The 24,041-nt window shown below is 39.1% G+C and overlaps 1 protein-coding gene and 1 pseudogene across 3 annotated transcripts in view; one reads left to right on the forward strand and one right to left on the reverse strand.

The window, feature by feature from the left end:
- Positions 1-1,827: 1,827 nt before the first annotated feature.
- Positions 1,828-13,651, reverse strand: LOC311595786 (large ribosomal subunit protein eL24-like; annotated as a pseudogene). Its single transcript has 2 exons — positions 13,521-13,651; positions 1,828-2,286 (listed from the first exon to the last, which is right to left on the reverse strand). The product of its transcript is annotated as a large ribosomal subunit protein eL24-like (transcript).
- The window catches only part of SLC14A2 (solute carrier family 14 member 2), a 413,945-nt gene continuing 397,960 nt past the window's right edge, over positions 8,057-24,041 (forward strand). For both annotated transcript variants that reach the window (XM_084778783.1, XM_084778784.1), the window contains exons 1-2: positions 8,057-8,269; positions 16,050-16,180. The gene's annotated coding sequence lies outside the window, so the exon portion shown is untranslated. The remainder of the gene's footprint in view (positions 8,270-16,049; positions 16,181-24,041) is intronic.

Here is a 24,041-nt window from a genome sequence, read left to right on the forward strand (position 1 = left end):
TTGAGAAGTATTTGTTGTAGTCTGGGCTTGGGCTCTTTTTAATTGGGAGAATTTTTATTGTTTTTTCAGTGTCGTTGTATATTACAGGTATGTTTAATTTGTTGACTTCTTCTTCCCCTAACTTTGGTGGTTCAAATGTATTTAGAAATTCATTTAGGTTTTTCCAACTTAATTGAATATAGGGCTTTAAAGTATTCCCTTATGATTTTCTGAATTTATTTGGTTTCTGTTGCAATGTTTTCCCTGTTCAGCTCTAATTTTATTAATTCAGGCATTCTCTTTCTTTCTTTATTTTTGTTAATTTTGCTAATGTTTTTCAATCTTGTTTATCTTTTCAAAGAACCCACTCTTGTTTTATTGCTTTTTTGTATTATTTTTGGTTGATTATTTTTATTAATTTCTGACCACTTTCTTATTTCTTTCCATGTACTGTCTTATGGATTTTGTTTATTCTTGATTTTATAAACACTTGAGACACATTCTTTTTTTTCTTTTTCTTTTCTTTTCTTTCTTTCTTTCTTTCTTTTTTTTTTTTTTTTTGAGACACATCCTTAAGCTATGTATCTGTACTCTTTCTGATTTTTTAAAATTAGAAACATGGTACTCTAACTTTCCCTCTTCGCACTACTTTCAATTTGTTCAGAGGTGTGGTATGCTGTGTTTTATTGTCATTTGGTTTAGTGATTTTTTTTCCTTCTTGATTTTTTTCTTTGACCCATTCATCATTCAGTAGTATGGTGTTTAAAATCCCTATGTTTGATTCATTTTTAATGATTATTTTCCTACAGTGTGAACTTGATTGAATTGCAACTAGTTACTTAACTTTTCTGTATATTTTGAGATTTGCTTTGTGTCCCAATATGTGGTCTATTTTAGAAAAACTTCCATAGACTGTGAGAAGAATGTGTGTTCTGCGGTGTTTGTGTGAACTATTTTGTAGGTATCTGCTATGTTTCTCTTAATCTGTTTATTTTTTATTTAATGGTCTGGCCATTTGAAAAAGTCAGGTATTAGAATCACTTGTGTTGAGGTTAATCTATGTCTTGAAACCAAGGGTACATTATTTTTATGAAATTATCTGTGCCTAAGAATATATATATATATATATATATATATATATATATATATATATATATATATATAGAGGATTGCAGTGTTTTATTGGTTGATTGTGCCCATGATTAGAAGGGTCATTATTTATCTTTTCTGATTAATTTTTGAAGGTGAAAATATAAAATCTCTGAAGCAACCTAGCTAGCCTGACTAGTTTAAATGATGAGTTTCTAATTCAGCAAGAGACCCTTCCTTGATTATATGAGCTGGAAAGCAATCACTGAAGACGAACAGTGACATCAACCTCCACTTCCACAATACACATCTACACACACATATACTCACACGTATGCAAATAGACATATATACATTCACACATATATATGCAAAAAGACTATGCTGAGGCTGTGTGTATAAATATAATGTATATCATATGCATGTCCTAGGTTACAAGGTAAAATGTTTTCTTTTTGTGAATTACATTTGAAGACTTTTGAAAGTATTGAGATAAAGGTCTTTCACACTGTCAAGCTGTGAGTCTACAAAATGGCAGAAGCAATTATACACTAGTGTAAGGTTTACAGCTAGTGATGAGAGTCACTCAGTTTCTCTACTAAACCAAAATTGACTTTAAAGTTTGTTTGTTTTTGTTTAGGGTTTTTGTTTGTTTGTTTTTAGTTTTGTTTTTGTTTTTTGTGTGTGTTTGTTTTGTTTTGTTTGAGTTAGAAACAGATCTTTATTTTAAACTCTACCAAGTTAACATTTTCCACAAACTCATGGAGCAGCGACATTCACAGGTTTCACTATCTTTTGTTAAGTTGCTGCCTTGGTGGGGGCCTTGGCAGGAGCCATTGCTGTCTTCTTTGATGCCTGCTTAGCCTTTTTGCTTCCGGGGCAGCCCAGATAGCCTGCTTTCGCTGAGCTTTCCTAACTTCCGGCTTCTGATTCCTCTTTAGCCTTGTATTGACAAGAGATGCACCAGTGATGGCCTGCTGGAATTCGACTGCACGGTGGGTTCTTTTCTCTTGAATTTCTCCCGACTGTCCCTTCTTGTGTTTTCTTCTACAGAGGACAGTCCAATTTATCTGCCGAGGATTTCTTTTGGGAAGGAATGTGGACTCGCATTTTGCATTAAGAAACTGGAAAACCTCCCCGTCAATGCCGCCACTGTCAGGGTAGATCTTGTACCCGCCGAAACTGCACAACTCCACCTTCGTGGTGCTAGCTGTTGGCCTGTTGGAGGGAAGATGGCAAAGAGAGAGAAAGGATCTTATGACTTTAAGGTAATATTAAGAAACATTTTAAAGAACAAATTGCTTCAGTTCCTGAAAGGAATGCTGTTGTAAATAATCTGAGTTTACTCCATGATCTAACCCGATTAACCAACTCAGTATCTTTGAAATAGACCCAACCCAGAAGTGTATTCTGCTGTGTTGGCTTACAAAGAGGCAATCGATGCGGAGTTGATTCTCCTGTGCCCTGTATGCCGTCAGCTGCCTTCTCAAGCTGTGCCTCAGAGGAGGGCTGCTCTCCGGGAGCTCCACCGTTTGTGTGGCTGATAGAATGTCCTTGAAATAACTCATAAACCAAGAACCCATTTAAATCAGAGCCCAGTAAATACTACATGCTAGGAGTTCAGAGGCTGCAAAGGTAGGAGAAAGAATGCCTGTAAGATAGATTCGGGCTGGGCTTGGGGTAATCATGAACTGTGAACGGGTTTTTAGATATTGGCAGCAAATAGCACTCCATGCCCAAACAACCTACGTTCCCAGATGGGTATGTGGCATATACCTTTTATCCTCCATCATAAATATATTCTAAAAAACAAAACAAAAAAGGCAGACCGTGACACTGCCACCTGTTCCGTCCAGGCCTTTATTCTGGGAGTGAATCAGAGACGTGAAATTTTCACTGTACTTAAAAATGTGATTGAATCTTAGATTATTGGTTACCGTTCACATCCAGTTACTCTATTTCAGACCCCGTGGTGTGCATCAGTCAGATCAATAGATAGGGAGCTGCACGATCAATAAACCCTCCTCCCTACCCTAACGTTTTAGCCAGTTGCTGAGAACTGGCGTGACCCAGTAAGAGACGCCTATTGATGAAAACTGATAACAAGAAAGTTTCTTAAGCAGGAAAACAAACCGCCAACAAGGAACACATTCAAGGTCAAAATGGGGTCAGAATAAGACTCAGTCTCGCCAGAAGACGTGTTCTGGAATAGGTTGGTGGTTATGTTTGTGACGTTTTTTGCGAGTCCCATTGTGCTGCCTCTTCTTAGCCGTGACTCAGCAAATCCATTTCGGAGGCAGCCTCCAGGCACTTTTCCCTGCTAATGGGTTTCTGATGAAAATGCTGACGCACTCCTAAGTGGCTCTGAGCCTCTCCGCTGCTCTACAGAGATGAGTGCGTCATTTCCCTCCAGAACAATGCGTCTCATTCATTGCTTGAAGTGTGACCATTCATGTTGAAAATGAAATTCCGAAGAGCAGCCCGCTAAGGGAAATTACTCGGGGCTACTCATTTAAAGATCTTCCTATCTTTTGTGGTTCTCAATTAAGGCTCCAAAGAACCTCTCCAGGGTAAAGTGGTGCAACCTAAGCATTGAGAGCCACAGAGAAATGAAAACCAAGGGATTGTAGGAACTTTTCAAAGTCTTCTACCCTGGGGAATGGCTAGCATCGATTGTAACCAGTACACTAAATAGCCTGATGTAATGGAAAGACCCACAGGCTTCACCATCAGAAAGCCTTGGGGCTGATCCACGCCTGTCCTGCAGCGCTTAAGGCACTTTGGGGGGAGGCAGTTTAGACGTGTGTATTAGTAGACAAGGGAGAAATGACGCAGCCCAAACACATTTTGTTAAAGATATAAAGCCAGAAGATATCCAAAGGGAAATGCAACAACTGGCTCTCTGTCATTCTTCATTAATCAGCACGGATAGTTTGCTGTTTGACACCGTTTTAATAAATAATTCAGATGTCAAAAAGTTAAGTTTTTTTGGGACCTTTCGTCTAATGTTGAAACACAATCATGAAATTGGTAAATTTAACTTTCTTAAACTATGTAAAATACTCTACATAGTTGGTAATACATGATATATATATATATATATATATATATATCAGAATAACCTATTTTATATATTTTAAATATTTTATAAATATTTATAATATATTTTTGTAAGTATAAAATTATAATTATATTTTATATATTTAAAAAATTCAATATATATTTATCAAAGGTAGACATAAATTATTATCTTGAAAATTGTTTCCCTGTGTGTAGACTTTTTTCTAACTTTATTTTAGATTTCTCTTCCTGTAACTCAGTCTTACTCCATTAGTAGTCTTTATCTGATTAATATAATGTTCATTTGTCCCTTTCCCTCTTATGCTCATTCGTAAGTTATGCAATTCATTTCTGTCCTTTTAGGAGCTATCTCTGCCTTTTGATACTTCTAGTCATTATTAATTCTCAAACACGAATGCAAGGAAAGCCTTTACTCAGTGCGCTTCACTGCTCTGGAGATGCCCCAACCCTGGCTTTCGTGCTGTTGAGACTTCAAATTTCAATGCTGATGTGTTTTCAAGATAAAAGACAGTTCATTTATTTCCTGATTTATGTAAACACATGTATATTTTTATACACACAATATCTGGTTTCTTGTCAACTTTTTCAGATCCTACCCCTGAATTGTGAATTTTTCTTTATGAGCTATATCCTTTAGGAGTTCCTTTAGCAAAGATCTGAGTGCTAAACTCGATCCTTCAATGGCTAACGATGCTTCATTTTACATTTTCTAAAATGCACTGAAGTCTCTTTTGACAATTATTTTCCTACAGGGCTTTGGATAAGGTCTTTGATTGGTGAAAAGTGAGCTGCCACCATGATTACTGTCCTCTTTGAACAACTGTCTCATCTAGTGGGACTTACTGACTTTTTCTATTGTTGCATCCATGTGTGGACTTATTTTCTTTCTTCTATTGTCTGTGCACATGGTCTCTCATAGAAAACCCCCTGTTGCTTGAATTCTAGGAAATAACAGAATTACCTCTCTTAGCCCTTCTTTCTTATTATGTATGTTTTTTCTTATTATTAAACACATGTTGATTCCCACACATTCTTAACTCTTTTCTAAGTTTCCTATCACTGCATCACTGTTTAACCTGGGGAATTACCTCAGTTCTCTCTACCTTTTGTTTCTTAATGGCTTTGGTTATATCAGGCTAGTATTTAACTTCCTTTTGAATTTCCCACTTTCATCTTTGATATCTTGAAGAATCCAAAGATAAACGGAAAACAAAACAAACAAAAAGAACTTCTTTTCTATCTTCCCCATTATTTTGATTTCCTTCTGTAAGAATTCACTCATCTTTAAATTTTCATTTGTTTTCTATGGAGTTTCTCCTGTACTCCCCTCTTTAAGGACCACTTTGTGATCACTTCATTTTACATCTCCTGGTTGTCTGCATTGACAGAAAATCTTATCTTAGCAATTTAATGGATGTTTCCCTATCTCAGACGTGACAACACCATTTTCAATGTTTGTGCCTACTTACTGTATCCTGAGGTCCAGCTTCATGTGACAACCTTAACACTGATGCTGGACTTTGGCAGGCAAGGAGAATAGTCCTAGCACAGTGAGTAACTCAACTCTATCCATTTGAAAGCACAGCTCAGCCATTTCATTTAGTCTCATACAATTTCATCTCATTAGTACCATGGGGCTTCAGTCTTTGCCCATGCCTGTAGATTTCCTTTGTTTTATTTATATTAAATTTTAATTATTTATTTTAAAACATAAGGTTATTGTAATATTGTGTTTGATAGTGGAGAGTTATTCAATATGAACTCTTCCTCTACAGTGTTGTCTCTTCATTTATCAGACAAGAAAACTAAATCCCAGAAAATAGAACAGTTTGTTCAAAGCACAACCCAATTTATATTAGTGTACATATTATAAAGCAGTTCAGTATTTATTTAATCATTTCTTTATATCATGTGCAACCATGGATCTTCCCACTACTTCATTTTGCTTACCAAGTTGTTCCAACTCTGGCAATTGGGAGCTCTTGATATATCTTTGACATACTTATTTTATATTTATATGCAGGTGTGTGTGTGTGTGTGTGTGTGTGTGTGTGTGTGTGTTTAATTCACTTTTTCTTCCTCCCTTCCTCCCTCCCTTTCTCTCTTTCCCCTTCCCTTCTTTTTCCCCCCTTCCTTTTTGGCTGTGTGAAAGGTTCTTGGCACATTGTATACATTTTCTGTCCCAGACTACAAATCATTAATTTGTCTGAAGAGCCCAGATTTCTTTCAGTAAGTAGATCATTGACTAATAGGAAATGTTGAATTAAGTTCAACATAAGTAGATATTATTTTCCTGATTCTTCCTCATTTGGTGTTCTTCTTTAAATTTGACAAGAGTGCTAAGAATAGATAAAAGGCTTCATGAAATCATAGAATTTCTTTGAAAAGAGAGGTCTTCAAAAGGGCATGTTACCCTTGGAAAAAAAGTAGGAAATGCAGTGAAGGTAACACCATCTTTCTTTGCAGGTTGAGACCACATAATTGTTTTAAAGATGGGCTTACTATTGAACCATCACTTGGGAAATTCATAAGTACATGAGCAAATTAAATTGGAAATATACTAAATTTGTTTATTTTTCTTTTTTACCTCCTACGTATATACTAAATTTAAAGAAATAGACTTCTCTCTAATCAGAGCCAAGGGGAATACCACAGCAACTTTTAATAAGCTACTGTTGCTAGTTTAAACAAAGAACCTAAAATGTTTATTGTTGCAATGTATCTCTCATTATGCACCCAGTCTCCAAAGCCTTGCTTATTTACAAGTCTCCACAACAGATTGGTTGCTGTAGATATAGCAAAAGCCCGAAGGACAGCTTGCTGAACCATTGGGAAAACAATTCCATTTCCAAAGGTAAGGAATAGATATTAAAGTATAAAAGACACTCGATCTTAGGATAAAGTCATAACTGATATAAGGTCTTCAGAATAAAGTCCAAGTTTCAGGTAAATCTAGGGATCAATTATGCGATGTCCAAAGGGAGCAGTGAATACAAGTGGGTCTCAGTGCCTTGCCTGTGCTTACAGCAACTATGTGCATGTCAGTGTTGGGGAATAAAGACTTTTTTGAGATAATGATAATGAAGGTGACATGAAGGTGATGAAGGCAAATGATCATCTAGGCTCCTCAGTTTCAGTTGCTTCAATCCGAGAGTAGCTACAGTTGGCCATTTCACTCCAGGCCTCTCTCAAAGATAAAGGAGTCAGCCACCATCGGAAGGCTTTCTTTGGGCCTTTGAAGATCTATTTTTATTGTTTTTAAGTGTGTGTGTATATGTGTTGTGTGTGTGTGTATTGTGTTGTGTGTGTGTGTTGTATGTGTGCGATGTGAGAGGGGTACAGGTGGGGGGTGTGTGTGTGTCCGTGTGTCCATGTCTGTCTGTGTGTGTGTGTGTGTTGTAAGGTGTGTGTGTATGTGTTGTATGTGTGTGTTGTGTGTACAGGGTGTGTGTGTCTGTGTGTGTTCAGTTTCTTTCATCTTATTTTAATTTCCCACCTGAAACATACAATCAGGTACACTCATGTCCTGACATTCAAGATCTCCAGTGGAGTTTTCCACCCTGGGAGGCCAGGTTGTGAGCTTCCTTATCTCCTATCAATTTGAAGACAAAAAAATGTCTTATGAACATATGATTTGTAAAAATTTAACCTCTCAGTAATGTGTAAAAAGAAGGGTGGAAAGGAGGAAACAATGTGATGCGAAGGGAGGCCAAGCAGAACCAGAGTGGCCACAGGATGCCCAGTCCTCCAATGGCTCAAGCCCAAGGACGGAGATGGGTTGTCTTGCTACCTAATGAGAGGCAAATCCTCCAATGAGAACGCCCTCTGGTCCTCACATATCACTTGGCCACTGAAGGAGAACAAGATGTTGATGAGATTAGTACTTCAAAAGCAGGTCTTCCAGAATGACAAACTCTCTGTAGCACAGAGTGGCTGAAAACGAGAGGAAAGATACAGCTGACCAGGACAGCAGGCATTGGTCTCACTCACTTGCCTTCTAGGCTGGGCTCCTGTTTTGTGACTTGAATACTCAAGGAAGGCTGCAACATCGTATGTCAGGTGGTCTCTGTAATGGCATCAGCTATGCAAAGTCATCTGTGCAAAGCTCAGGGGATATGAGGTGAGGCTTCATTTCCTCTTGATAACGCTTGGAAATCCATCGGTTATGTCTGTTCATGGTGTGGTCATTCGCCTTTAAACTTTTTCGTTTTTTTGCTTTACCCACCGAAGGCAGAATGTGTCACAGTATGTATATTACATTTCTATATAATCATTTCCTTTAATGTAAAGTCTACGCATGCCTTTTGAGAGTGAGCCTTTATAGTATGAGATTATGCAGCTGTTATTTCATGTAGAGTGACTCCTTGGTTTGTCTTCAGGACCCTTTTATTCTCAGCCCAACCCTAATTTATAGAGTTAAAATGGTCATTTAAAATGTAGCCTTGTACAAGAAGATGATCTAATTACTCAGCCTTACCCTATCAACGTAATGAATTACAGAGCTTCCCCCAGAGTATTTCACCTGGGAGGATGCTCATGTCAAATGCTGTAGATGAATTTTCCAGCAGCTAGTGTAGACACCAGAATATTGAGTGTTTAGTGCCATGATCTAAGAGTTATTTTTACACAGCTCAAAGAGCAAGTGTTAATAATTCATATTTCTTTCTCTAGTGCTGGAAATATGCATTATATGGGAGAGGCTTTTATATACATAAACTGTACAATGTGTGATAATGTTATATTTAATATTCATACAAATAATAAGCAAATTGTCATCTAGTTGGGATTACTTCAGAAAAATAATTAACAAATCTAAAGCAAATCCTCAAAGGATTCAAATGAATTTCTGGAACAGGGAAATACCAACTTCTTTGTGTGTGTGTGTGTGTGTGTGTGTGTGTGAGAGAGAGAGAGAGAGAGAGAGAGAGAGAGAGAGAGAGAGAGAGAGGGAAGTCAGTATACCAGTGTGTACACGTACATAGGCAGACCAGAGGACTATGTCAAGTGTATACGCCAGTCATTGTCAACCTTATTGTTTTTGAGGCAGAATCTCACAATGAGCCTGGAGCTCCTGAGTTAGTCAGACGGGCTGGTCAAGTGAGCCCCATGTTCCTTCTGTGCCTACCTTCCCTGCTGTTGAAAATCACCTTTTGTGTGTGTGTGTGTGTGTGTGTGTGTGTGTGTGTGTGTGTGTGTCTGGTGATAAAACTGAAGTCCTCATTCTTGCGTGGTAAATACTTTGCCAGTTGAGGCAGAATCCTATCCTCAAATATCAACTTCTTGAGGCTCCTGTTAGTTAAACAAGGGGACATATTTAAACCTCAATCTGTACCCCTGCCTGGAAATCTATTCCATTTCTGAAGCCTAATTGGATGTCTGTGAGGTGAAAACATTCTTGAATATCTGATTGTATGCTCCGTCTTCACTGCAGTGTAGTTGTTAAGCGGCTGCATGCGGCTTTCTGTGTACTGTAAGCCATGCGACCAGTTTGATTAACAGTTGGACTTTGATCTTTATGGTATCATTGCATGCTGCTGTGTTTAGATTAAGTATAATTTTAGGCTTAAAGGTAAGCAGGGTGATCACGTATTCCTATTTTGGCCTTTTAATAACATTCCCAAGAGTAAAACAGGTCCTGTAAATGTATTATGGTTAAAAAGCTTGTTAAGTTTCATTAACAACCAAAGAAAGTTTATCAGTCATTGCCTTATATTTGGGCTAACTGACAAATGTCAAGGGAAATTTTATTTGGGAAGTAAGCATGATGTGATTTTATTAAAGTCAAGTTCAACCATCTCATTTTCATAAAATTATTGCAGCTTCCAAATTTTAACCTCTACTTGAGATTTAAAACTATAATTTCTAAGGAAGGTACCTACCCAAATGGCTTTCTAACAGTTTCCCTCGCTTTATGCCGCTGTCTATACTAACATTTCATGAAAAGACGTCATGGAACTGGGATGGAATTAGTCAGTGGGAGTGTCTGAGGAGACACAGGCCTTGTGCGGCTGCTTTCCTAGACTTACTCAAAAGCCTACACAGGAAATATATGCATTTAGTCACAGTCCTAGCCATGATTATGCTGGGAAACTAGGTCAGAGTATCCACTCGGTGCTGGGCAGGGAACACATGGAAAGGGCTCTGTCTGTATCCTAGCATCCCAGGTATAGTGATGGCCTGACTGTCCTGCAGCAGCAGCAGCTGTTGGATTGTAAAGAGGTTCAGAGATCAGCATCGGCGTCCCTCTGCTGATGGGTGGTATCCTTCCTCCAGCTGGTTAGAGGTGATTGAGGTATGGTTTGTACAAGTATCGGCATATGAACTTTGAGCCAGTGATCACTAAGATCAGGTTGCACTGTTCTTTTTATCAATTATCTGACAGAGAATCTTTAACGATTTCATGCTGTAAGTTGCAAAACATTTTATTAGAGTCAACTCTAAATTGTCTGGGGATGGAAGGAGGCGAAAGAGCTGGACATCCACATTTGTTGAACAGAGCAATATAATGAGGACTGCTGGGGGTTAAACACAGAAGTAGGGAAAAGGTCAGTGCTGTTGTGGTGCTGATGAGTCTTGATGAAAAAAGCAGATTGAGTAGGTGCAATTCAAAGACATACCGCTCAAGGCTTACACTGCTTGCACGGAGTCTAAAATTCCACCAGTACAGAACCCATTCAGGGGGGTTAGAAACCTCTTGAGCCTTTCTCCTGTTAGTATGGAACAATCCCACGGAAGATGGGATGTTTTAAAGGACACAGGCTTACAGGGAAGACGCATGGCTGGACTTGTTCCGGAATCTATTAGCTTTTATTCAGAAAATAGAGTGAGCATTTCACATGAGCGAATTCCCCTTATTTTTGCAAAGAAAGCTGCTACAGACACCTACACTCAGTACAAGAGAGAGTGCTCAGGCAGTTCTGAGGTACTGAAGGGTTCAGAGGAAGATTTGTGGGTCAGCTCACTGGTCTGAGTTACAGAGAAGGTTTCTCATTAGAGTATGAGTTGACAACATGACTTGGAGAGAATGTTGGGAGGGAGATAGAGGAGCAAAGCGCGTGGTTTCATCTGCACAGGTGACACTGAGGTCTTCAAACTGAAGTGGAGAAGACAGTTGTCCTAGTTGACGTGATGGGGGAGTAGAGTCAAATTCTGGGCCTTCTCTGGGTAGTTGTTGTCAGTGGCTGGAGCACTTGCTTTTCTGAAAACTGCAATCCTAACACACACACACACACACACACACACACACACACACACACACACCACACTCAGAGCCCACAACAGATTTCAAATGGACTTTTGATCTACCCAGGTTAGCCTTAACCTATAAGAGTTTATAAATTTTGTTATTGCCTTTTATTCCAGCTTTAGGGGAATCTATGGACATGTGTTTCTAATTAATATTCATAGAAGTTAATTTAGTATTTCCCTGGGGATATCCCTTTCTCAGAATTACTATCTTTCAAAGAAATATTACATATTAAATGAAAAAATAATTTGAACTGTTGGGATCCTGGCTGAGAGAGCGCTGGGTGAAGGTGTGTGCGTGAAAAAGAACCAAGGACATCTAGACAATATGATTTGTTATCAAGTCAATAAACTACAAACTGTGGGTGTTGGCAAAGCGGAATTATGCTATCCTTTGGAGCCGTTGTGTAATCAGGGTCCTTCTGTGAACTCTAGTGCATTCTGGTCCAGTCAGTCAACAATTCTCATCTCATAGGAAACTTATCATTCTCTAGGCTGTGGATGCCTGGAAAATGTGTTTCAGTCTAAGTGTGCGTAGTAGATACTGTGTTAACTTTATAGTTTATTTTTTGGACCTGGTTGGTAAATAACATGTAAGTAAGTATATTTTACCTACCAGTCTGTGTCTGGAAACAATGAAAAAGCTTTCCAGGCATTCAGCCTCAGTCAAGGAAGAAATGAAACATGCCACTAAGGATTCAGGCAACATTTCCTTATGGGAATATTATAAAACTTATGGAAGAAAAGATAGGAGAGTTGGTGGCAGGCAGAACAGAGAATGAAGGGGTGAGGGAAGGAGGGCAAAACAAGGGAAAATCATAAAAGGGTGAGAAGAAGGTGAAAGAAAAGGCAGGGAAATATGTACAAAAAGGTGTGCGTGTGTGTGTGTGTGTGTGTGTGTGTGTGTGTGTGTGTGTGTGTGTGTGTATGTGCCTGTGTGTATATGTATGTGTGTGTGTGTGTGTGTATTTAGTTGAAAGCCCAAGGTTAAAATCAGCAGCTGAATCTAATATTTTACCAGGTTGCTCCCAGTAACTCAAGAATCAGCCTTCAAACATTAAAAAGAACTCCTTTTCAGGGAAAATATGAGAGTTATAATAATAATAATAATAATAATAATAATAATAATAATAGTAATAATAATAATAATAATAATAGAAATAATAATAATATCATCTATGTATTAAAGTGCCATAAGATGAGTTACCTTATCCATTAATTGCCCACAAGATTCTTGAGGAGAACAAGAAGAAGAGGAGGAGGAGGAGCAGGGGGAGGAGGAGTGGGGGGAGGAGGGGAAGAGGGGGAGGAAGAGGAAGAGAGGAAGAGGCGGGGGGGGGGGAAGCACAGCTCTTTGTGATCTACTGGGCATTCATGGCAATGGCACCATTATTTCCCACACTAACCATATAGTTTACATATTAGACTTCCCATTTTCAGCAGAGGCAACTGTTGCTCAAATAGACTAAATGCCTTCCCTTAAGACCACTCAGATGGAAGCTGTAAAACAGCTATTCTGACTCTAGATTGTCCTTTTTTCTCTACTTCATCTTCATGGAGCCCTCTCAGCTACCTCCAAGGAACTTAACTACTCAGATGAGAAGCTATTTATCTGAAAAGCCAAAACAGAACGAAACAAAAACCCTTAGGCTTGAAGGTCTACATGTGCAATAAAAATCATCTTCAATTACTATGATAAAACGTACACTCCTTTTTCTCTCTAGCAAATGTAAATATTTTAAGTATTTTTGAGGCTGGAGTAGGAAGACAATGAGTTCAGTGATACCTCAGCATATGTAGTGAGATGCCAATCTAAGAAAAAAGACATCAGTGCCACTACTGCATTTTGGACATGAGCATGCCGTGCCAATCATTATCATAGTTGGCAGTGTTCACAGTTAGTTTGACTGTTGGTACCTTTCCTCCCCTGGCAGCTTGCATAGTAGTTTCTGACACCTTGAAAGCTAGCCGTTGGTGAGGAGGCTTCTGGGCCAGCCCTAGCTTGTTTTTTTTCTAACCAATGGGAAGGACTTTTTTTTTTTTTTGAAGAGGGAACTGTCAGCTTTCTGATTAGACTTAAAACCCACTTAATAAGAGGAGCTCATACCTGGTACTGTAAACCTCACCAAGAACCCGCAGCTGGAGAGGTCATATTTCCCTGAGGAGAGCCCCCTAGTACCATCTTGCTGACGTAATACAGTGGCCGGCTGCCTTCTGAATATCCATTCTTGTACCTGTAGATAAGTACAGCTCTCATGACTCATCACAGCTTCTTTTTGCATCAGATGGAGGCCATTACACAGAGCTGCAGCTGAGCAAGGTGCACAGAGCAGTGACTGCGGAGTATCTGTCCTCTAATGGGACACAACTACCGCTGTACGCAAGGCTCAGGGAACATCATGGGAGAGAGGGTGGAAAGACTGTAAGAGCAGGAGGACCATGAGAAATGGTGCAAAGTAGTGTCTTCTAGATATGCCAGAGATGTTATACCCACGAACTCTCAACACTATGGTTGCTTACTCAAGCCCTTCACAATACCACACCAGTCTTAAATCCCAACATGGAAGGAGGTGCGTGCTCTCTCTCTCTTTAGAAAACAAACAGACAAAAACATTTTTTGTGTGTGTGAACTGTCCATTTTTTTCCAAATGCATGATGGACTGTTCTGAAAACAACAGAGAATATTTTCACTTTTCCTCCTTTCCCTTGGTTGTGACCTGTGTGACTGTGGGCTCTCAGGGGAGCTCAGAGAGACACATGAAACAGGTCTTGTTTTGATCCTTCTGGGAAGGAACCTCCCCATCTTCCATTTGGTACTGGGGTACTAGAGTTCACCTTCCTTGCTTTTAAGAGAATCTGTCAACAGTTTAACCAAGATGCTCTCCAGTGGCCAAAGGACAACTAAATGCAGCATCGCTCACCCTCCTCTCCATTTTCAACCCCAAGGTCTCTGCCGGGCACTCAGCTCTCATCACTCTCTTCTCAACCTACAGAAATGCTAACCAACTCAGGTTAAAAAAGAAAACAAAAGAAGGAAAATGAAAGGAAACTTCACACCAAGCCTAAGATGAAGAATAGGGTGAGGTGCACAGTTCAGGGAAAGTTCCTACATTTTTATATGGTTTCAGACACTTCTGAAGCCTCAGACAAAACCTCTGCCACAAAGAAGGGAGCTACAAATTGTCACCATGAGCGTTTGCTCTTCCTACGATTCTCCCCGCATCCGCTTTGCCTCTCTGTCTCACTGCCTGCATCCTCTCCTCCTCCCTCAGTCCCCTCCTCCTCTTCTGCTTTTCCCCCCTTCCTACAGCAATCACAAATACCATTGCTGGCCTTTCATTCATCACTCTCCATTTACCACATATTATGCTAAATTCTCACAATATACATCATTATTTAACATGTCCAACAAAAATGCAATTTACAAAATAGTACACTTTCAGGACAAGAAAAATATTAAAAGGCTGCTGCTCAAAGATTACAGTGTCTTCAATGAGAATAGACCATAGTTGAGTGGGTATCAATTATCTCAATGGAAATGCTTTTTCTACAGTAAAAAGAGGCAACATAAATGGAATTTGTGTTACCTTAGTGCCATTGTAAGAGGAAAACAGTAAATGGCTTCAATTACTTATACATGTAGATTTGATATATAAAGTTTAAAATAAGCTTATTATTTGTTTAAATGACTTTTTGTTAAATTATATATGGAACTCTTGCTTTTTTATTTTTCTATTGTGTTTTTTAATAACTGTCTTGGAGTTCAATGAAGGAAGGTGGGATATTTTATTTACATAACTCATGTATATTTCAGCCCAACATAGAATAGACTTTTTCATATACATTATTTTTGTTTTTATGTAATACACATGCCATATTGTTTGTGTAAACATACTGTAGACCATATTGTCTGGAGTTAATTTGTACACCATAAGAAACTATAGTAAGCCTAAGTGATACATAACGGTGTTCTGGTTTTGAAGTGCAGCACAACTATACTTTGGTCCAGACCTTACAACTTCATAGCTGGGTGACCTTGGCACAGTTCTGTAACCTACATGAATTCCGTCAAGTTTCTTCTTCATTAAACGTGGAGTAATGATACCTGTTTTCCATGGTCATTTTGAAGATGGATTCAAGGAGTAAATGAAACACATAGCATACAATGCGTACTCCCCAGAGGCCGGTCCTCTCTCTCCACCATGCTTTCTATTTTTCATGGTAAAGTGCTCCAGTCTACACATCTGCACTGATACTGACCTGCATGATCTCACATCTGCATATGTGTGCATGCATTCGTATACACTCATATTCACATATGAAACTACACTCATAGAAACACACATTTATGGATTCCAGGTATATCTCCACCGCAGTATCAAGCTTCTCTTCTGCCCGTGTGGAACTTCATATACAGCATCATAAAAGCTAACTGGTTCTTTCTCTCTGCACTGCCTAGGTAACAATACCCTGGAAGCCACAGGTGTGTCCTAGCACCACCTAGTGGGAAATTCCACTTTCTACCCCTGATGCAGAGCGATGGTTCCATCCAATGCTCCTGCTCAGGATTTTTTTGAGCACAGGGTCGGGTGGGCTCCCTTCCATCACCCCAAAGAATGCCCATACTGAATAAGGTGATCTGTGTTTCTATCTAGATCTTTCCAGTTTTCGTACTGAGTGTTTCTGGGTGTGAACGGATCGCATCGAACTCTTCCTGCCTCTACTGACAGACGAGGACAAGGCTTGAAGCACCTCAGTCTACTTCCTCAACCGGACCTGAGTAACTGTGAGTACAAGCAATATTTTTAAGTCTGTGTCTTCAGCTCCCAGAAGGATAATAGTGTGTGTTATAAGAAGGATTTACTAAATCTAAACATAGGAACATTTTACATTTTTCTCTGGAAAATTTTTTTTAATTTTATTTATTTATTATTATGTATACAGTGTTGCGCCTGCCTGCACACCTGTAGGCCGGAAGAGGGGCATCAGATCACATTACAGATGGTTGTGAACCACCATGTGGTTGCTGGGAATTGAACTCAGGACCTTTGGAAGAGCAGACAGCGCTCTTAACCATTGAGCCATAAGAAGGATTTACTAAATCTAAACATAGAAACATTTTACATTTTTCTCTGGAAAAAAATTTTTAATCTTACTTTTAAGGAAAATTTTGACTCATACACAATTCCATAGGCCATTTGTTTCCAGGATATGGGATGACATTGGTGTTCTTTTGATCATGAAGAAAGCAAAATTGATTATAGAAACTGTTCCTATTCCCCTTTGATTAGCTCATGGGATATGATTATTTCCTTTAGAGCATGGTATTTTATGCACCAAAAGAGTAAATAATAGTGGAGGAAAACACAAGCCACTACAGTTATATCTATTTGGACCATTATTGTACAAGTAAGTGTGCTATCACATTCAAAACCAACCCAGAAGGTGACTAAGACATGCAGCCGTGTATGAGGTGAGAAGTGAGTATACTAACCAGTCATCTTGATGAGTTGACCAGAGAGCTAGAAAAAGCTATGCAGAATCACTCACACCGCTACCATTGTTCCAGTGAAATGATCAGACAAACCGATTATCACAGTTAGGCCACTCACGCAACAATGTGGCATAATCTATGTAGAGTAGAAAGTCAGCAGTCTTCATTCTCCTATTAACCTGTCCCAAATGTCCACCCAGGTCCAGAGACATTTGGATTGATCTGATAGATTACTCCACTGTGCCACACAAAACATTGTATATGTAGGCTAGCTCTGTTCCCAATACATGCAATGAAAATGGTAGAGATTTCTGCCTAAAAGCCCCCACAATCCAGGATAAAAGAAAGAGACTAGGTAGATAGCAGATAAATGAAAAATAAATATGAGGTTTATCACTAGAATATATCCATCATAATATTTCAACTACGTACAGAAGCCAAATCTTGTGGAAGAAGACAAAAATTTGGGCCAAACATCATGTCCTACCTTACTCCCTTGTGCACATAAATTAGAAGTATATAAATATACTCAACTCACATAGCAATAACATAACTCACCTGAAAGGGGTAGGTTTGTTTTGGCAAATGTTGAATGTCCAAAGTTTTCCTTCCTGTTTCTTTACTTATGGGGTAAGTCCTGGGCTCCCCGTATATCTTGAGGGACATGTCTGAATGTCAGTCTCTGGCTAGGAGGAACAGTGAAGGCAGAAGGCAAAGCACCATGCTTGAAGCAATTGGTTTACAGAGAGGCTCTTCACCAACGGTACGCATAGTATGTGTTTGTTTCTCTAGGACGGTCTTTCCATTCCTCTGCGTCTTTTGTGATGTTACAGTCTCGAACATTCCCTTCTCCAACTTGGAAATCACTGTGACTATGTCATGTGTCTGTATTGACAATTTCATGTCGTGTAACCCGTCACCGTGCTGGATGTTGGAGTACGGTTGGTTGGGGGCATTGCTGTGTCCTTCACTTGGTGCTCAGGCAGCACTCACATCGATTTCGTACCTTTCATGTTTGTCAGATGATCATTTGCACTTTTCCTGTATTGCATTTATCCAGACTGTATTTCAGATGAATATAGAATATCTTATGATTAACAGCAAACATTTATTGAACATTTCTGGGCTGTGGATCAGGCTTTAGGCTACAAACTAAGGATAATAAGAAGAGTTTAATGTACTTCTCTAACCGCGAGGATTTTATGTCTATTTGACCATGTTTCTTAAACAAACAAAGAACAGTAACAACAACAGATGTGTACCGGTTCCCACCCAGTGAACACCACAAGCAATAGTTTTGCTACTCAGAGAAGAGAGAAATTGGTGAGGTGTTAGGTATAAGAGAGAACTGCAATGGCTTCTTAAGAGAAGTAAAGGCTCTGATTATAGCATCCTGAGAATGAGATGTTTCTGAAGGTCTCATAAAAAGAAACAGCACAATACCTGGTTTAAGATGCAACTGCCTTATTATTTATGGAGTAAGACTAAGAATCAATGTTCAGCTGCTTTCTGTGTGCATCTTACAGTGTTTCACCATGAGCATCTTACACACTGAGGGAGAGCCAGTCTGATAACTATGGCATTAAGATCCTGGGATGCTTTTCAAACTGTATGTCTGTCTTACTTTAGCTAAAGGAAATAAATTTCCTTTATGCTCCCACTTTGAAGGCCCTCATCAGAAAAAATGGCCACTTGATGACTTGTTAAAGCAAGCTATGTTTTAATATATCAGAAGGAAAAGGGAGAACAGAGAGTGACTTTGCTGTGGATGCTGCTCCAGGAGGGGGTAAGAAGTATCCATGTCCAACTGTGGAGAAGATGTTAGTCTACCAAGAGAAATAGCAGTTTATAAGAAGTTCTGGATTTTTTTGTTTTGTTCTGTTTTGTTTGTTTTACTATAAAAGAGATATACCCAGACATTTTTTGAGGATTAAAAAGTTGCCAGTCATGTTGTAGCTCTTACTAGTCCAGACAGACATGTATTTGCCTCAGTTTGTTAGCTGAAAACACTGTAGAAAGACTGTGGAAGGATCATTAATTTTTACAGGACAAAGTCCGGTGGCTTTCCAGTACCAGCTCTGTTTCCTGAATGTCCCTGACTCCCCTTATTATTTTCTTTCTTCTTTTCTTTTGTCCTCTTTTTAGAATCTCTGTGTTATAATTCATTTTAGCTTTGGGGAAATGGAGTCAGGAAAGAAGTGAAACCCTCAGCTTCTTCCTTTCACTTCATATAGGAATTATCAATCATGAAAAGCACAAGATATGCCACAGATCAGTCTTAGTAAAGACAATTTCATCTTTTTTTCATTGTAGAGAAGCTTCTTAGACTTAATTTGGGCAAATATTTAGTGAATTTGAACTATAAAATGTTCTCTCAAGGATAGGCCCTCTTTCACAAGAGGTATCTCTAGGTATTAGAGATTAGACATTAGGGTGGCACTTCTTTTCTAAGAGATTGCTGTAAGGTTGTCATCTCGGGTTATTTCCTTTCCTGTGGTGAGAGATGCACAGGAGAAAATCTGTCCCTTTGGCACATTAAGCACAGAGTTAAATGGCATTCAGTATATTCACATTGCTGTGCCACAGCCACCGCCATCCACCCCTAGAGCTTTTTGGCATTATTAAGTTGCAACCATAACCATGAGAAAATAGTTCCCAGTCTCTACTTCTCTCAGGCTCTGGTAACCACCATTCCACTTTCCACCTCTAACAGGGTGGCTGCTCTAGGTAGTTATAAAGATGGACTCACGTGACAGATTTTATGTCTGGCCTCTTGTGTCCGGTTTAGTTCACTTTGCAAAATGTCTTCAAGTTTGATCCCTGTAGCATGAGTCAGCATTCCCTTCACCTTTGAGGGAATAATATTATTTGTAGCCACACATAACATTTAGCACATCAGGGCTTAGGGCAAGCAAAATGTTGATTACCATGCCATAACATCTATCTATATTCAAAGTTTTAGTATTTTTGGTAACAGGATTCTCTTTATATTGTAAAATATATGATTATTTGATTTAAGAGCTTAAATATTGATGGTGCTGAAAAGAATATGCCAAGCGATTCCAACCAGAAAAAGCATCGTTCAGAGACATTTATTAGTTCTGAGAACAAGTAAAAATAATAGCCTGCATTAAAAAAAAACATTTTTAATATATTTTAACTCTTCTTTTCTTCTAAGTCTTTGAAGTGACTTAGCAATGTCAATTCAATGTCACCAGATCACTAACCTTAAAAGAGGCTCTTCACAAAGGGGCATGGGAGGTCAAAGGAATCTGTGAGTGTTGCTTTCGGTGGCACCCGTCCCAAATTCTCTTAATACACAACCATTTAGAAGTCTCTGGGGAATCTCACTGCTTCAAAGAAGTCTTTATTTTCCAAGGACATCTGAATTCAGAATCATGTTTAGTTGTTATTTTTGTAATACTTTGAAATGTTCATGTTACAACAAGATAAAATGTTTAAGAAGGTGACAAAGATCAGAGCATCTGGGACTGTAAAATCTCAGTTCCCTTTGAGTTGAGCGAAGTGAATTGTGATCCACAGATAAATAAATTTGCCTCAATTTTCCCATTTTCCGGACAAAGGCATTTATACTCACAGTCAGAGAATTCATTTGCTATTTTCTTGAGAATTCTTTAGCTATGCTCAAGTGTTTGTCTACATAAAGAACTCTGAAAAATTGATGCAGTAAATAATTTCAGTATTTGTTGTCTGCTTTTTTTGTGGGAAGCACAGTTATGTTATTTACATAAATTTATTTAAATAAAATGCTGTTTAAATAAAGTTTCTCCTAATCTTTTGCTCTGTGAGGGAAGAAGTACAGGAACACAGTTAAGGCCTTTGTTAGACACATGTTCACTGCAGAATGCTGATTCTTAACTGTGGCTCGCAAGGTAGGAGAACACGAGAGAGATAGGAAGCAGGCAGAAACGTAAAAGAAAATCATCAATGTTAAGGGTAAAACACTCAGACCCAGGGCTGGAGAGATGGCTCAGAGGTTAAGAGCACTGACTGCTCTTCTAGAGGTCCTGAGTTCAATTCCCAGCAACTACATGGTGGCTCACAACCATCTATAATGTGATCTGATGTGCACTGTATACATAATAAGTAAACAAATCTTTTTTTTAAAAAACCACTCAGACCCTTGGAGAAAGATGCATTTCCAAAAGATCAAGGAGCCATAAAAACCAACAACAAGAAAGTGGTCTGTTTTCATATCTTTCTATTTTTCTCTTTGTTTTTAATCTTCATTTCTCCAAATTATCAGAATGTACATTAGTTCACTTTTATGTAAGCAGGTGGTTGTTTTCTACAAGAAAATAGGGTGTATCCAGCAACTAAGTTTTAGGAAGGAGAAAAAAAATTTAATGGAATATAGGGAATGAATAGTAGTGAGTGGATGAAGACCACAGAGGAGGAAAAGCTACCAACAAGTAAAATCAAATATAAGTAGACCTGAAGCCATCCAAGACTTAAGAATGACCTCCAAGGCCTGTGCCTGTAGACAGTGAACATTTGGAATCTTAGCGCAAGCAGCCAAGTTGAATGGTCAGGAAGCTGAGTTTTCTGATGGCCAGGGATTCTAAAAGGAGGGTATAACTCACAACTTAGATGATACTGTCATATGAATAATAGGTGATACTGGTATACTAGATGAAGTAGCTCACAGTAGAGCTAGAAAGAACTTGATCTTGGTAGTGAGTGAGAAGCTCATTTAGAGGTTGAAAAAAATGTCGTTTGGTCCTGTTGGAAGGCAAGTCACCTGTTCTAAGACCAGTGGCCACTTGTAGTGGGTTCGTCCGATAGAAAAATTTATATAAAGCTAACTTTGGGATTTTCTCTTTTTGTTGTTTGTTTGTTGCAATTATAGCTACCCAGACTGTTGTTTCTCAGAGACTGAGTTTCATCATTCCTCAGTCCTTGGTTCCTGGATTCTGTCAAGGGGAAATTTTGCTTAGCAAACAGAATGTTTCAGGTGGAAGTTTAAACTTATCTAATCCAGGTTTGATCTTCGCTCATAAATGAGTCTGTGAGGGAAGATGTTATATCCCTATTGTCACAGCTTTGAGCCTTGAGCATTGAGTTTGCAGACAGGGTGTGAAGCCATTTGGAATATACTCAGCCGCTAAACCTGCTTAGGACATTTGACAACATGTTATTGTGCCCTTTGATTACAATATTTAGAGACCAATATTAAACTAATTATATCAAATAGAATGGAATGTTGAGATCTATATGAATTCTGGGGCTGCATTCAAAGTATTACAGAGGAGCTGGTTTGAACAATAGAAATTTGTCTCCCAAGAATAGACTAGATATTCAGTCAGCTGTTTGCCAGTTTGGTTTTTTTCCTAGGCTTCATTGTTTTGTTTGCAGATGGTGACCTTTGCTCTGTGTCTTCAAATGGCCTTTATTTCTGTGTATATGCATCCTGGGTATCTCTTCTGTATGTAGAAAAATCTTTACTAAAATATCAAGCATATTAGATCAAGACCCACCCTATGGCCTTGTCTGAACTTAGTCACTCTTTTCAAGGTGTGCCTGCCTCAAGCACAGGAATTTTTCAGTAGGCTTGTCTGAGCAAAGTATTTAACTGGTAGAGGTGACACCAGACTGGAAATTTGATGACTCAAATATGGTGAAGATTTCCTTCCTCTAAATGTCAGCTTTGTTCCTTTCCTCATGTGTCCCTGTTTCACAACAACCACCCCTATAGGAGGGAGCCATAGTATTCCAGCAGTCTGACCCCAAATACTTAATACATGATTAAAGAGGATTGCCTAGCAGCCTGAGATGAAAGTTCCCAGAGCTAAGCCTCTGATTCTGCTACTTGGTACAGGTCATCTCCAATGGACCAGCCATCTCCAATGGACCAGCCATCATTTGTACTAGAGCTCTATGATCACAGTTCATTAACTGCTCCCTACCAGATCAGTTAGTTATTACAGCCAAGGGGTCAGGGTCTTATCAATATGTCAGCCCATTTCTAAAATGTGCATGAGGATGCTTGGGTTAGGAGTAAGAGTTTTCCTAAAGGAGCATGCATGCCACTTAAGGGTGATTCAGATATGCAATGTCTCATAAAGGACCAGAAGGAGTCAAGTGAGCAGAAAAGTTCCAGTGTGATGGAATAAATTTGGTGGACACATCAGAATCTTGGGGGATAAGCAAATGGTTCATATGGATAATGACCTTAAAGACAAATCCCAAGAAGGTGAAGGCTAGCCAAGAGAAGTGAAGCATGGGGGAGAAGCATACAATCTTTTATGGGAACTTTAGGAACTGCAGGAATTTTGGCACAGTGGAACAGAATATAAAATTGAGGCCAGAAAGCGTGGATCCTCAGAAAAGGCAGTTATGGAAGCTCGCAGTGGATCTAGAGTGGGCATGTAATTTTGGCTCTTTTCCCAATTAAACAACAAAGCTCAGAATTTCCATCAAGATGAAGATATGAAGGGGGAGAGATGGAAAGCATGATTTGGGTTTGGTTCTCTGAGAAATGTTACAGTTCCCCTGTGTGAAGGAGCCTGGCTGTGACACTGACTACAGTTCTGAGCTGGAAACATCTCCGCTTTGATTCTATTTAGCCACTTAGTTAAGATGAGTGGATTGACACTGGTGAACTTTTAGGACTCTGCCAGGTAGACTGGTTTCTATTTATCTTTCTGCTCAACAAGGATGCGTCCCTAGGACTATCAGCTCCATTAGCCTCTGTACTGACCTGAGATTTGAATCCAAATATTCTTGTTGGCACAGGCTTATGTATGAACAGTTGGATATCAATGTGATGTCACCACGTAGAGAACAACATGTGAGAGGCAGAGACAGTGCTGATGTAAGCCCTCCAAGAAAGGAGCATTGGCACTGTGAGCTTCCACTAGATTGAAAGGATGATTGTGTCTACCATAGGCAGAGACATGGAGGAAGAGTCACATGGAGAAGGAACTTGGGCTCCAACTGGAGGGAGCCTGAGCAAGAAAGCAAAGGTGGAGAGAAAGCCAATATTATCTATCCAAGGCAAAGGCACGAAGGCTTGCAAAGGCTAGCTTCACTTCTGAGACCACTACACACTGGCTTCTTTTAAATATTCTGCATTTTAACCTACTTTTGAGACTTGCTAAGCCTCTTGCTATCAATCAACCTTTTCAGAAAG

This window comes from Acomys minous (assembly GCF_964271855.1).
Source record: "Acomys minous genome assembly, chromosome: 4".
Lineage (NCBI taxonomy): Eukaryota > Metazoa > Chordata > Mammalia > Rodentia > Muridae > Acomys > Acomys minous.